This window comes from Canis lupus, chromosome 33 (genome assembly GCF_011100685.1).
Source record: "Canis lupus familiaris isolate Mischka breed German Shepherd chromosome 33, alternate assembly UU_Cfam_GSD_1.0, whole genome shotgun sequence".
Taxonomy (NCBI): domain Eukaryota; kingdom Metazoa; phylum Chordata; class Mammalia; order Carnivora; family Canidae; genus Canis; species Canis lupus.
The window spans coordinates 9,470,495-9,484,192 of record NC_049254.1 but is presented as its reverse complement, the minus strand read 5'-3'; the positions used below and the strand labels follow the sequence as shown (position 1 = coordinate 9,484,192).

Sequence of the window (13,698 nt, the reverse complement as noted above, 5' to 3'; positions counted from 1 at the left end):
CTGTTTGTAAAGAAAGGAAAAGTTGAAAGTAGAGATTGATTAGAGTATGATGATCTTAACTTCCCACAGTAGATTATTTGGGGAAAACAAAAAATAACTAAAAGATAAGAAAGAGGATAGATAGCAGCTGATAATAAGGACCAGTGTTCCATAGAGACAAATGATGATGTGTACAAGGGACTTCAACAAGTTCAGTATTATCTGATGTGTGGGCAAGGAAGTGTGGGAGTGAGTGTATAGAAGCAAAGGACTTTATTGTGATGAGAGTCCTTTAAAAAAACCCTCTAATTCCTACGGTGAAAAAAAACAAGCTACTTCACTTATAAATAAGCCTCACTTTAATGGTATGTTCTTTGCTCAGGGCCAAAAAAAGACCTTAAGTCAAGAGTCAGCTGTAGTTTCTGAGGATGAAAGACTTGTAAAAAAAATTGTGTCCTGCTTGCTTTAAGCCCACTGGGACCCTCTCAGTCTTAGCATTCCCTATTAGCATTCCCTAGGTTGTTTTGAAGCACTCTAAAAACCTAGTTTGTGAACTCTGACTCTCCCCAGATGAGCATTGGGTAGATCTGATATGAGCACAGGATACAGAGGACTTTAGAGAAGCAGCAACACACTTGCTTATTTCCTGGTCCTACTGTTTCTGAGGCTTGATTTGCACTTTGCTTTTAGCAAATTGTACAAATGCAAATCCTGGGTACCAATTCTGTCAAACTACTAGTGTGAGGTCAATGTGTTAATGGGCCCACGCTTCCCTTCTTAACTGCTTTATCCCATGGCTTTTTACTTTCATAGGAAAAAAAGCACGCCAGCACTCCATATTCCAGGTTTGCCATATTTCTCAAATGGTAAATCTTTTCAAATTGTACAATGAAAAAATTTTCAATGTGAAATAATGGCCTACACATCTAACACTCAGTTTTTCTTTCATGCTACTAAAATGGCTTAATACAGGAGCAGCTGTGTCCTATTTAATTAAGGGATTTGTAGTCAAGTCTGTGTACCATAACTACAAATACAAAATCCATTTTACTCTTAATATTTGTGTCCTAGAATTTGAGTGCTAAATGCCCCAATTTACTTGCATTTGCTGCCCCCAGAAATGGCATTTCATTGTAATAGTAATACAACTGGGAACTTACATTTTGCTTCTCTACCTAGCCCTGTCTTGCTATCTGCTGGCCAACAAAGTAGTTAGTTGTAATTTCATACATGACAACTACTCAAAAACATGTGTTTAAAGGAAAGCTCTTGTAAGAAGAGCATACGAAAATCTTTTTAATTATAGATGTTCCTCATTCCTTTTCAGTCTTTATGCTACCAATTCTTTATAGAAACAGAATCGATTACCCTTTTGAATGATCCACATTCTCAATTTGTCAGTTTGTTCTTCTATCCCCTACATTTCCTATAAATTTAAGCATCATCTAGGCTAAAATCAGGGAAAAGTATTTTGGCAAGCATGCTGCAAATGTGTGTGAAGTACTTTGCACAGCATATTACTGGAAGAACAAAGGATAATTTCACCCCTTTTAGAAATAAAGATTTCAGTGGGTTCAACTGATGACAGTTGGTCGGTCTCCTTTAAAATCTGCTATCACCCTGTCCTTTTACAGTTTTACCCATTAATGATCATTATCTCTAAAAATCTGTGTACATAATTGCAACTAATATTAATCAAAACAGCTTATTTAAGGGATCCCTGGGTGGTGCAGCGGTTTGGCGCCTGCCTTTGGCCCAGGGCGCGATCCTGGAGACCCGGGATCGAATCCCACGTCTGGCTCCCGGTGCATGGAGCCTGCTTCTCCCTCTGCCTGGGTCTCTGCCTCGCTCTCTCTGTGTGTGACTATCATAAATAAATAAAAATTTTAAAAAAACAGCTTATTTAAAAATACTGCAAATGCACATCTGAAAGCTATAGAGGAGATAAGTTTTTTTTTTTTTTTTTCTCCAATTGGAGAAAGAGAAAGCATTAGCAGGGAGAGGGGCAAAGGGGGAGGACCAAGCAGATTCCCTGCTGAATGGAGAGCCTGATGCCTAGAACTCACTGCCAGGACCCTGAGATCATGACCTGAGCAAAGTGAGCCACTTTACCATCTGAGACTTCCAGACACCTCCATGTCTTTATTTTTAAATGAGAAGAGAAATTGTGGGAGGACAGAAAGGAAAAGTATTAAGCATTTCTTCACAGTTCCCTGGTTTCTCAGATCAGTAGTAGAGTAAAAACGAAAGCATTCTTATTCCCTCAAAATTTCCCATACGTCATGTAAAAGAAATGCAAAATGTAGTTTTAATTCTGTTGATCTAAGTCACAAAGATTGTTATAAGAAGTAAATGATTTATAAAGCAAGACTGTTAATTGTGAACAAGAAAATGTAGCGTGAATGAAAATATTTTAATGCTCTGTCGGGTTTGTTTTTTTTTTTACCTTTTGTTACATTATTTTAAAATACAGAGATCCTATAATATGAAAAGCTAAGAATTAATATTTAAAAAGAATAAGGGAAACATATAAAGAATAAAGCAGAAAAGGGTAAGAAATCAGAGTATCAGAGAGGGTATAAAAAAATCTGCTTTTTACTTTGAGGTTATACTTTTGGATTAAGACTGCCCAATTTGGTTGCGTTGGGACATCTGGAACAGACTTATTTTTTCTTAATTCCTTGGAGTTCAACCAGAAATGCATTGAAACTTTAGACTTAATTTATACTGAATGAAATCAATACCTGATTTTTTTTTTTTTATGAAACAGCCTAAAAAGGCAATAATTGTTCCTCTTGCCCCTCTTTCCCACTATAGTTCCCTCAGTCTCTCTTCTAGAACTTAGGCTTTCAACAGGTCATGCTGCATTGATCACTGTGTCAAGGTTCTCCAAAGAAATAGAACTATGAGGCTACATAGAGATTTATTATAAAGATTGGCTAATAAAATTATGGAAGCTGAGAAATCCCAGTATCTATAGTATGAAGGTCTGAAAACCTGGAGTGCAATATTCCAGCTCAAGACCAACACACAGAGAGCAAAATCTCTCTTGATCAACTTTTTTCTTGTGCTTAAGCTTTCACTGGCTTGGAAGAAGCCCCCATTTGGGGAAGGCAATCTGCTTTGTTCAGTCTTTTAATCGAAATGTTAATCACATCCAGAAACACTCTCATAGACACATCCAGGATAATGTTTATATATGTGAGCAGCACATGACCCACTCAGGCTGATGCATAAAATTAACCATCAGGATCAAACTTAAAGTCTCTGGCATTCTAGCTAGAAAAAACTGAGGAAAGGGCTGCATCCCCAAACAAAATAACAATAACAAAAGTGCTTAACTAAGGTCTTCCTTCAATAAACAACTATTTTGATGTCAAAGTGGTTGTCAGTTATTTTAAAGTATGAGGGAGTTTGGCCTTCAAAGAGAATAGAACAGCTTGCGTTGAAACATTTCAAGAGGGTTTCATGGAAGAAGAGACTTGAAAATGACTGAGGATTGAATTAACAGAGAAATGAACAAATCCTGCCTTATAATTGTGTTGTGTCCAGATCAGAGAACATGTTAACAAATGGCCCCAGTAAACAACACAATATGCCAGTGAATATTTTGTATTCCCAGTTCTCAGATTTGGTCTCTGAAGGAAAATTGGTTCATATTTACTGTCATATCTTTTTCATCAATTGCCTTGAACTCCTTCAAAGAAATGTACTATGGAAATAGAAGTAATTTCTATTCTGCCTCCATCATAAGTTTATCCATTTCTTTTTCTGTTCAGCTTGTCATTGGATGTGTCAAACTAAGGTTTAGCTCAAGTTCATGATCTGTGGCTAGATTTTTAAGAATAATACATTAGGTGAGACTGTTCAGATAGTGAAACTTTTTTCTTCCCTTTGACTTTCAGTCATATGAATCCATCAGAAGAATAATTTCCAGTAGGAAATGGACCTGAGAAATAGAATGTGTTGGCTATCTGGTAAACCCTTTTAATATATCTAAAAGGTCTTTATCTGAAAAATGTATATCTCAGTTTCTTAGGGTCAAAGGCGAGATCATGACTTTTGTTAGAGCAAATGTGTCAAGCATCAAAAGGCATACATGTGAGTCGTGTATGAAAGTAATAAATCCAAGTGTCTGTAGGTGCTATCTTCCATTGTATTCAACTACAGGTATACCTCCTTTTATTGCACTTCACAGATACTGTGATTTTTTAAGACTGAATGAAGGTTTATGTAACCCCGTGTTGAGCAAGTCCATCTGTGCCATTTTCCAACACCATTAACTCACTTCATGTCTCTGTGCCACATCTTGGTAATTAATATTTCAAAAATTTTGAGGTTATTGTATTTGTTAGGATGACCTGTGGTCTATTATCTTTTATGTTACTATTGTGATTGTTTTGGGACACTATGAACGATGCCCAAAAGATGGCAAACTTAATAAATGTCATGTGTGTCTGAGTGCTCCACTGACTGTCCCCTTGTCTCTCTTCCTCTCCTCAGGTCTTCCTATTTCCTGAGATGTAACAATTTGAAATCAGGTCCTTTCATAACCCTGCAGTGGCCTCTAAGTGTCAAAGTAAAAGGAAGAATTACACATCCCTTACTTTATAATCAAAAGCTAGAAATGAAAAAGCGTAGTGAAGAAGGCATATCTAAAGCTGAGAAAGACCAAAATCTAGGCATCTCATACCAAACAGCCACGATGTAAATATAACTAAAAGCTTTTGAGGCCAATTAAAAGTGCTACTCCAGTGAACTCAAGAATGATAAGAAAGTAAAACGGCCTGTTGCTGATATGAAGAATGTTACAGTGATCTGGATAGAAGATCAAACTAACCACACCATTCCTTTAAGCCAAAGCCTAATTCAGAGCAAAATCCTAACTCTCTTCTCTTCTGTGGAGAGGTGAAGAATCTGCAGAAGAAAAGTGGAAGCTAGCAGGAATTTGTTTGTGAGGTTTAAGGAAAGAAATCCGTCTCTGTAATGCAACAGTGAGGTGAAGCAGCAACTTATCCAAAAGATCTAGTGAAGGGAAGGTGGCCACAGTAAACATCTGATTTTCAATGTAGACAAAATAGCCTTCTCTTGGAAGATGTCATCTAGGGCTTTCATAGTTAGAGAGAAGACAACACCTGGCTTTAAAGCTTCCAAGGACAGGCTGACTCTTGTTAAGGGGGCTATGCAGCTGGCAAATTGAAGTTGAAACCATACCAAAAGTCCTAGAGCCCTTAAGATTTATGCTACAGCTATTCTTCATACCAATACTCCCACTCGTAATTCCCAAATAGAAATGGGACAACAAAGCCTGGATGACAGCACACCTGTTTAAGCCTACTGCTCAGAACAAAAGGAATCTTTTCAAGTTATTACTGCTCATTGAGATTGTATTTCATCACTCAAGAGCTTTGATGGAGATAAACAATGAAATGTTATTTTTATGCCTAAAGCAACATCCAGTTTTGCAGTCTGTGAATCAAGGAGTCATTTTGACTTCAAGTCTTAAGACAAACATTTCAGAAGGCTATAGTTGCCACATATAGCAACACCTTGATGGATTAGGTCAAAGTCAATTGAAAATCTAGAAAGAATTCATGATTTTAGATGCCATTAAAAACATTTGTAATTTATAGGGAGGGGTCAAAATGTCAACATAAACAGGAGTTTGGAAGAAGTTAATTCCAGCCCTTATAGATAACTTTGAGAGGCTCAATGCTTCAGTAGAGAAGCCATAGCAGATGTAGTGACAGCAAGACAACTAGAAGAGGAACCTCAAGATGTGACTGAATTGATGCAATCTCATAATATTTTCACATATGAAGAATTGCTGCTTGTGGATGAGCAAAGAAAGTGGTTTCTTGAGTTGCAGATTATGGAAATGACAAAGAATGAAGAATAGTACATAAATTTAGTTGATAAAGCATCTGCAGAGTTTGAGAGGAAAGACTTCAAATTTCAAAAAAGTTCTGTGCTAAAATGCTATCACACAGCATCACATGTTAAAAGAAGACTCAATCCATGTGACAAACTTCATTGTTGTCTTATTTTGAGAAACTGCCACAGCCACCCCAACCTTGAGCAACCACCACCCTGGTCAGTCAGCAGCCATCAACATCAAGGCAAAACCCTCTCCCAGCAAAAACATGACTTGCTAAAAGTTCAGATGATAGTATTTTTTTTTAGCAATAAAGTAGCAACATATGTACATTTTTTAAACATAGTGCTATTGAGCACTTAGTAGACTATAGTATAAACATAACCTTTATATACACTAGGAAACCAAAAAAAAGTCATTTGACTCATTTTATTGTCATTAATATTATTGTGGTGGTCTGGAACTCAACCCACAATAGCTCCAAGGTATGCCTTTATTTAATAAATATCAAGGAGTTTCTATATCATTACTATAATTTAAGGCATATAATGATTTTGCCAAATTTAAAGAATAGAATGATCACACATGAGAAATGTATTAATTAGTACTTAGTTTTCTTTGTTTTCAGTTTTATTAAACCTAAAACTTATGGAAAGAAGAAGTTTTATCTAATCAACTTTGAACTAGTTTTTGGTTTTTTGTTTTTTAAATTATTTTTGCTTTTGAAATTAAGCAGTGGCATTGACACAGATTTGTATTAAAATGAAAAAAAAAAAAAAAAAAAAAAAAGAAAAAAAATTGGTTTATATGAGCTCAAGATTAGTAATGGATGTGCAAAATATCCTAGACAAAATAAATGAACAATATTTGCTCTATTACTATATTAACTATTACTAGAACAATATTACTAAGAAAAACAGGCTAGACATAAACTCAATTTTAGGTCTCTTTTTCTAACACTCAGAAAAATTGAATAAAGAAATTGGAAGGCAGAATTTTAACTACTCGCCAACCTAGCTTTTGATAGAAACGAACACAAGGCATCTTAGTCACCAGCTAATCTTAAGATCTTAAAAATATTACCTCGGTAGAAATATACATAAACTTTCTAGATTACCCTTACCAGGGTTTCATTGTCTCAGGAAATAATTTTTGAAAAAGAAATCATGGGTTTTGGTTTCATCTTGTCATCTATACCCTCCATGAATATTGAGCAGAATAAGGCACAGCAAAAATGAACTGAAAAATATGGTATTAATTGGTTATCTCTGTACTTCTCTCAATGGTCATCTCTAGACTTGACCCAAAGGTTCCTAACTGTAGAATAAATAAGTACAGATGTACTGCTAAGTAGTTCCTGTAGTTTACATTTTTCTTTAGTCATTTTTGTCATTTTGGTTTACTGTATATGGGAATCATACTGCAGAGAGTATAGACTTTGGGAAAATCCGACTGTATTCAAATCCCTGATTGTTCCATTTTTGAATTGCCTTATCTGGGGAAAATTACCTACCTTTATTCACCTGTTTATTCTAGTTATACATGTTACTTAAGGCCTGAGCGCATTGTTCAAAATTAATGTTCACACACTTTATGACTATTTTTTATATTTGTGACTGTTGTCATCATCTTTTATATTCTTCTATTTTTCTTCAAAATAGTTTATATTCATGCACCCATTTTGATTACCTAATGCATTCATTTACTGTTCAATTATTTCAAAAACAATTATAGGTCTCCTTCTATGTGACAGCACCAAATCTTGAGAATACAAAAGGAACAAGATACAATCCCAGCTCTCAAGCAGTTTACAGTATGTTATGGAAAAGTAGAAGAAAAAACAAAACAAAAGATTCTATGTGTTACAATACATAATCGGAGTTCTTAGGAAAGAAAGTGAGAGGCTAATTGTAGTAGAGTATCTGTTTAGCTTTTTTTTGTTTTTAATGTTTGGAGAATGAAGAGTGTCCCTCAAATAGAAAACCGGGAAAGACAAGAAAAGGAAATGTTAAGCACAATGGACAGTTTATGCCCAGACACAGAGGTGTGAAATTTTAGCATATCCTTCCTAGCAACGAAACTCTCCAATCCACTGTAAAGCTATTGCTACTTAGCAGTATTTTTGGTTCCTTCATATATTCTGCATAGGACTTATAAAGTAATCATTTTATGTTGGTATCAATGTTGATTTTCTATCCACAGAGAACGGGTATCTGAAAGAACATTCCAGCTAATTTAAAACGCTTTGTTCTTTCTTAAGACCTCATATACATACATATAGTGTTTGAGTATAATTTTCTATGTTTTTAATATTATATGTAGGAATGAGCATAGTTTCATTACTTTAAGAATCATTTCTATTTTTTCATGGTATGCTTGTTCTCAAATGTTCCCCTTTTTCCCTTTTAGGTTTTGGTCCTGTTCTAATGCAATTGTAGGTATTCTCTACAGATTAAAATCAATTACAATTAATTCACAAGGCAAAATCCATGATGAGCAAAAGTATTAACTATGTTTAAAAAGTCCATTTTTTTCTTTGATTACTTGAATATTTTATAGTCAATACAGATTTTCCTTCATACAAATACTCACAATTCCCAAATATGAAATTCTAATACTAAATAAATGGAAATAGCAATAAAGATGGTGGTATACTTAAACTCAAACTTGAAATTAGTGCTATTAATTTTTTATTGCTGAAAAGAAAAAAAATTAATGAGTGTCTGCTTCAATGTAATGAATTTCATAAATATATGTACAGATTTCAATTTTATTTTGAGATGACATTTTAATGAGAAGTGTAAGTGAATTAGAGAAAATATATTAGTTACTAACTTTTGAAATAAGTTATTTGCAGAGCTTCTTGGGGGGGTGTCAATAAAGAAGTTGCTGTGTGGATCATTTTCTGTAAAATATTCTGTGAAAACATCTTTGGATGATTTCAAAGGAGGATATACCATTTCAGGCAAAAGAGCTTCTGATGTTTTGCAGAATAGTTTTTTTCTACCAGACACTGCACCATATTGGGCAAAATGCATGGCAGCACTGTTATAGCAGAATGAAAGATGGCTTTACAAAGTTAATATTGTATGAGGCACATCTGGGAAGCTCAATCAGCTCCCTTCAGCTAGGGCCCTGATCCCAGGGTCCTGGGATCGAGCCTCAGAGTAAGGCTATCCTGCTCAGCATGGAGCTTGCTTCTCCCTCTCCTCTCCCTTTGTGCTCTCTCTTGCTATCTCTATCTCTCTCTCTCTCTCTCTCAAATAAATAAAATCTTTTTTAAATTAATATTGGAAAGGATCTAAAGGAACTATATTAAATAATATGATTGTGAGTATTCCTTCCCCATCAAGTTTCACTGAAATCAATGGTGCAGCCATCTTGTTCACTTTTATATATCCTTATGTATTTAATTTGAAATGTTAATACTCCACATAACCAATTTTACTGCATAATAAAAATGTTTTAATACTGTACTGAAAACTCAAACATGCTTAACAATTTATTTTTAAAATACTCTAAATTGATAATGTGCAAAACCCAGCAATTTTTAAGGTGACATGATTTGAAATAGTCATGGCATGCTACCATTTAAAAATACATTCTCTATGCTGTGTATTTGTTAAGTAAATCATAAGGTTTTTACATAGTACTAATGATTCACCCTGAGCACACTGTGAAAGTTCAATCATTAAACCATTCATTACCAGATGCCAAGAAGAAGTAGAAGCTAACCCTGCTGGAGCTCCAATCTTTGGCCAAAGCAGATTCCAAAAACAGTGAGAAATTAAAAGCTTTGCTGATTGGATTACTAAAACACCTAATGGTCAAAATAAACCTCAAAATCCAACTATTTTAGGTCACGAAAAGTCCACTCTTTAAAATATACATATATAATTCCAGAATTCCTATCATTTCTATTGTATTTTGAATCTTTTCCAAAATAACAATATTTATATTTCACTGTTTTGTTTAAAGGCATTCAGTTTGGTATGCTTTCACTGGTAATATGAAAGAGATAAGAGCAAAAAGGAAAAAGAGAGAGAGAGCGACAAGTATCATTGTCCTACATTTATAAATGGATGAAACACTCTAGTAACATCAATAATTTTATATTCATTACCCTTATGACTGTTAGGTGGGCATATATTTTACCATGTTCTGTAGTGACTAATTTTGGAAACTCAGAAGGCAGCCAGAGCTGCTTTGGTGTAACCTACAAAGTTTGGGAACCCTTATTGTACATTGCCAAGATAATGGCAGTGTTCTCTTGTGTGAGTTCTGAAGAGCCCTCATCTTCATAGAGCACTAATCCTGTGTGTTTTCCCTGGATAGCCTCACCTTCCATTCATCTCCACCAAATCCATTCCTGAACCAGAGAAGAGGCTGGCAATAGGAAATGAGCATGTGACTATTAGGGTATAAATACTGTGTCTGTGTGTGAGTGAGTGTGTGTGTGTGTGTGTGTGTGTGTGTGTGTGTGTAAATAAATACTGTGTGCTTTTGTTGTCCTATTACAATTTTTCACACATTATAAGTTTATGAAGTAAAGGCATTTTCACTGCCTCTTTCACCATTAAGAAAATTGAGCTTTAGAAAGAATGGTTATCCTCAGATTACCCAATTTTTAAAATTTAGGTCAGAAATTGAAACCCAAAGTCTCTGAGATGTCAGAGTCCTGGCTTTTAGTCTTTTTTCCTCCCTTAGATAACAGATTCCAAACATCTATATTAATGACTAAGCATGTCATCAAAAGTAAAATAACAATGTTTGGTATTTGGGCTTCTGCAATTAACTTGGGGCTTTTCAAAAAACAAAACTTAGTAGACTGGGTCAAATAAAACCAATGTACTAATGACAACACCATGTGAAGCCTTTTGAAAATCCTGTTTAAAACTGTGATCAAATTCCTAAAATGTAATGGATTAAAAACAAATAAAATATAACCTGCAGAGGTCATTTGAAAATCAAACTACTTCAGATTTGTCATACACAGGTGTCTTTTACAAGGATGGTATTCACGCTCAAAAGTCAAACTATGCTATAAATCAAAATAAAGGTTTTTTTTTTTGCTTCTAAGTTTGTACTAGACTATATTTATTGCCAAAATTAAACTTGAGATATTACAATGGTAATAAAAATGTCATGTAGGATTTGCTTATGTACTTTTAAATGATATTAAAAGTGAGTTGTAAACTGGACTGCATAAAAGAAAAACGTGTATGGCTATTGATCTTCTTTAAATGAGAAGGTTTCACCATAGCTGTGGTAGGGAAGCTTGCCACAGAATGTAGACAGCTCGCTAATGTCCAAACTTAAAGTGGCCTATTTTTAGCAATTAGAGGGTTGAAATATTGTTTTCTTATCTTAGAATTCTATAGAATAGTATTGCAAAGGGCCATTTCAAATGATAAGTAGATTTTTGACCTTGAAATGCAGGTCGAATTGATAAGAAAGAGAAGAATAGGGTTCAATATGTATCTGAGGAATTGACACAACATGATGAAATAGGATAGAGACTACAGTGCCTAAACCTATGCTTTTCTCAACTGTCATAGAGGGGAAAAAATATTGAGTTGATCTCCCATATGTTTATGTGGACATAACTTAAGATGTCTTGGTCAATCTCAGTGAAGCTACAAGAGCATGATAATGGATATAGAGCAAAGCTGCTCAAATTAATTTTACCCTGATGGTGGCAAAAATAATGTTATGTGGATTATTTACTGCTACATTTTTTTTATCATTTCATTATAAGTCATCATGATCTTTATCATTCTAAGTATGCAACAAAATATATTTGTACAAAAATAACTAGGTTTACTTTTAAAAGAAGAGGTAAAATGTGTGTTCCCAGCAAGTAGAGCAAATTCTAAACAACTTTCGTGTGAATAATACAATGCTATTGCTCAGAGGGCTTGAATTGTTGTCAGATAGATCTAATATCTATCATGATGGAGAGGAACAGGTTTTTGTACCAGAGAGTATCCATTCTTGAGATACCATGATGTTTATGTAAATTTTACTTTTTTAAGATCAGAAATACACTGTCTGCAACTGCACTTTGGTATTCTTTTAGTATTTCCTGGTCACTAAATGACTATTCATTTATCTAAAATTTCAAATTGTATAAAAACACATCCCGTAGCACCTGATTTTAATGTTGTACCTTAGAACAATGTTTGCCATTACACATGTCAATTCTGAAGCTGGTTTCTTCTGTTTAATTTTGAAATACACTCACTTGGTAACTCAATGTTTTATAATTATGTTTGAATTGCATGATCCTATTTTATTCATTTGGATTTCATTATAAACTTTATAATATTATACGAATATTACTAATAGTATTACTAAATATTAGCAATACTAAATATTACTTAGTGATGTTAATGGTGTTGCTATACATTCTTCCTAGTCTTCAGCAGAGAAGAGAAACTTACATTCCCAGGCCCTCTGAATCATGTTGGGGTTCTGAATCATTCTCCCTCTGGCTCCATATTTAGGATCAAGAAAGAACATGTTCTCAACTCGACACTCCTTAATTCCCATTCTTCATCCCTTCTAGTCCAGAAAAGATTCTTCTCTCATTCTCCCCTGAAAACAGTACCCATTTGTGGGGCAATAGTAAGGCTTCCAATAACCTTTATTTCAGTTACCAAAAAAAACTTCAGTCCTTCCTTGAATTCATGCCTTCAGGGCATTTGCAGTAGTTTGACCAACATCACATACATCAACATCATTTTCCAATTCTTAGAGTCAGTCTCTTCTCAGAATCCCACGCCATGCAAACCTGATCTAAGAAAGCCCACTATCCAGGCCTTACTCTCTTGTATCCATAAACATGACTCAGGGAAAATCACATCAACTCTGAGCCACATTTTCCCTCTACAAGACAATGGAATCATTACAAGACAAATTATGAAGCTACATGAGCATTAAGTGGTCAGCTGGCCATAGGTGACAGATCACTGCTCAATATAGTTGATATTATGACTTAACCTTTTGAATTTATTTGTGGAATGGTGATTATATTTAAAGGGGATATAAAGATAGCATGTGACATAAAAAGTCTCCCTACTCAGTTAAATATGAAAGTAACCTTTAGTCTTTTATTAAGCAGATAAACCAGGAAATGTTTTGATGGGAAAAAATGAAAATTAACTAGCATTTGCCAATGATAAATGTTACCTAATAATGAATGTTTTTCTATCATTGTATTATAAATCCTCTAGTATGAAATTCAGAATAATCTCTCCACTGGATGCCCTTCCTTAGTAGCTGGCTTACTGAGTCAAAAATTCAAGTCATGTTAGAGAAGTGGTTCTCAAATCCCAGGTACAAATTTGTTACAATACTTGGAATGTTAATTTATAAAAGATTTCTGATTAATTTACAGACCTAAGGAAACAGGACTACTCTAAGTGTTAACACTTTATAATTTGATAAATACTTCCCATACTCTGCCAAAGATTGTGATAAAAAGCCAGATTCATTAATCACTGTTCTAGAGGATATTATCTATTGCCCTAATCTTTAAAGAATTAGTCCTATTACATAGCCTATACATTACCACATATAAAAGACAAATAGAAATTTTTATAATTTTAATGAATATAAATCCAGGTCAAAAATGTGTTTAAAAATGGCCTTTGATGACGTTTGGTAAGACAGTAGAACTTAAAAGTCTACACACACACACACACACACACACACACACACACACAGAAAAAGAAGGCAAATAAATATGTGAGGTAATAGATGTGTTAATTCAGTGGGGGAATTCTTTCACAATGTACATGTAAATCAAATCCTCGTGATGTATACCTTAGAGGTCTTAACAT

The 13,698-nt window shown here is 34.5% G+C and overlaps 1 long non-coding RNA gene across 5 annotated transcripts in view; it reads left to right on the top strand.

The window, feature by feature from the left end:
- Positions 1 to 9,459, top strand: part of LOC102155985 — a 113,274-nt gene extending 103,815 nt beyond the window's left edge. For 4 of the 5 annotated variants that reach the window (XR_005383222.1, XR_005383224.1, XR_005383226.1 and 1 more), the window contains one exon: positions 4,483 to 6,660. This is a non-coding gene — a long non-coding RNA (uncharacterized LOC102155985). Of the gene's footprint in view, positions 1 to 4,482; positions 6,661 to 8,263 lie in introns of those variants that run through there. The other variant, XR_005383223.1, reaches the window with a different exon arrangement.
- The last annotated feature ends 4,239 nt before the right edge of the window (positions 9,460 to 13,698 follow it).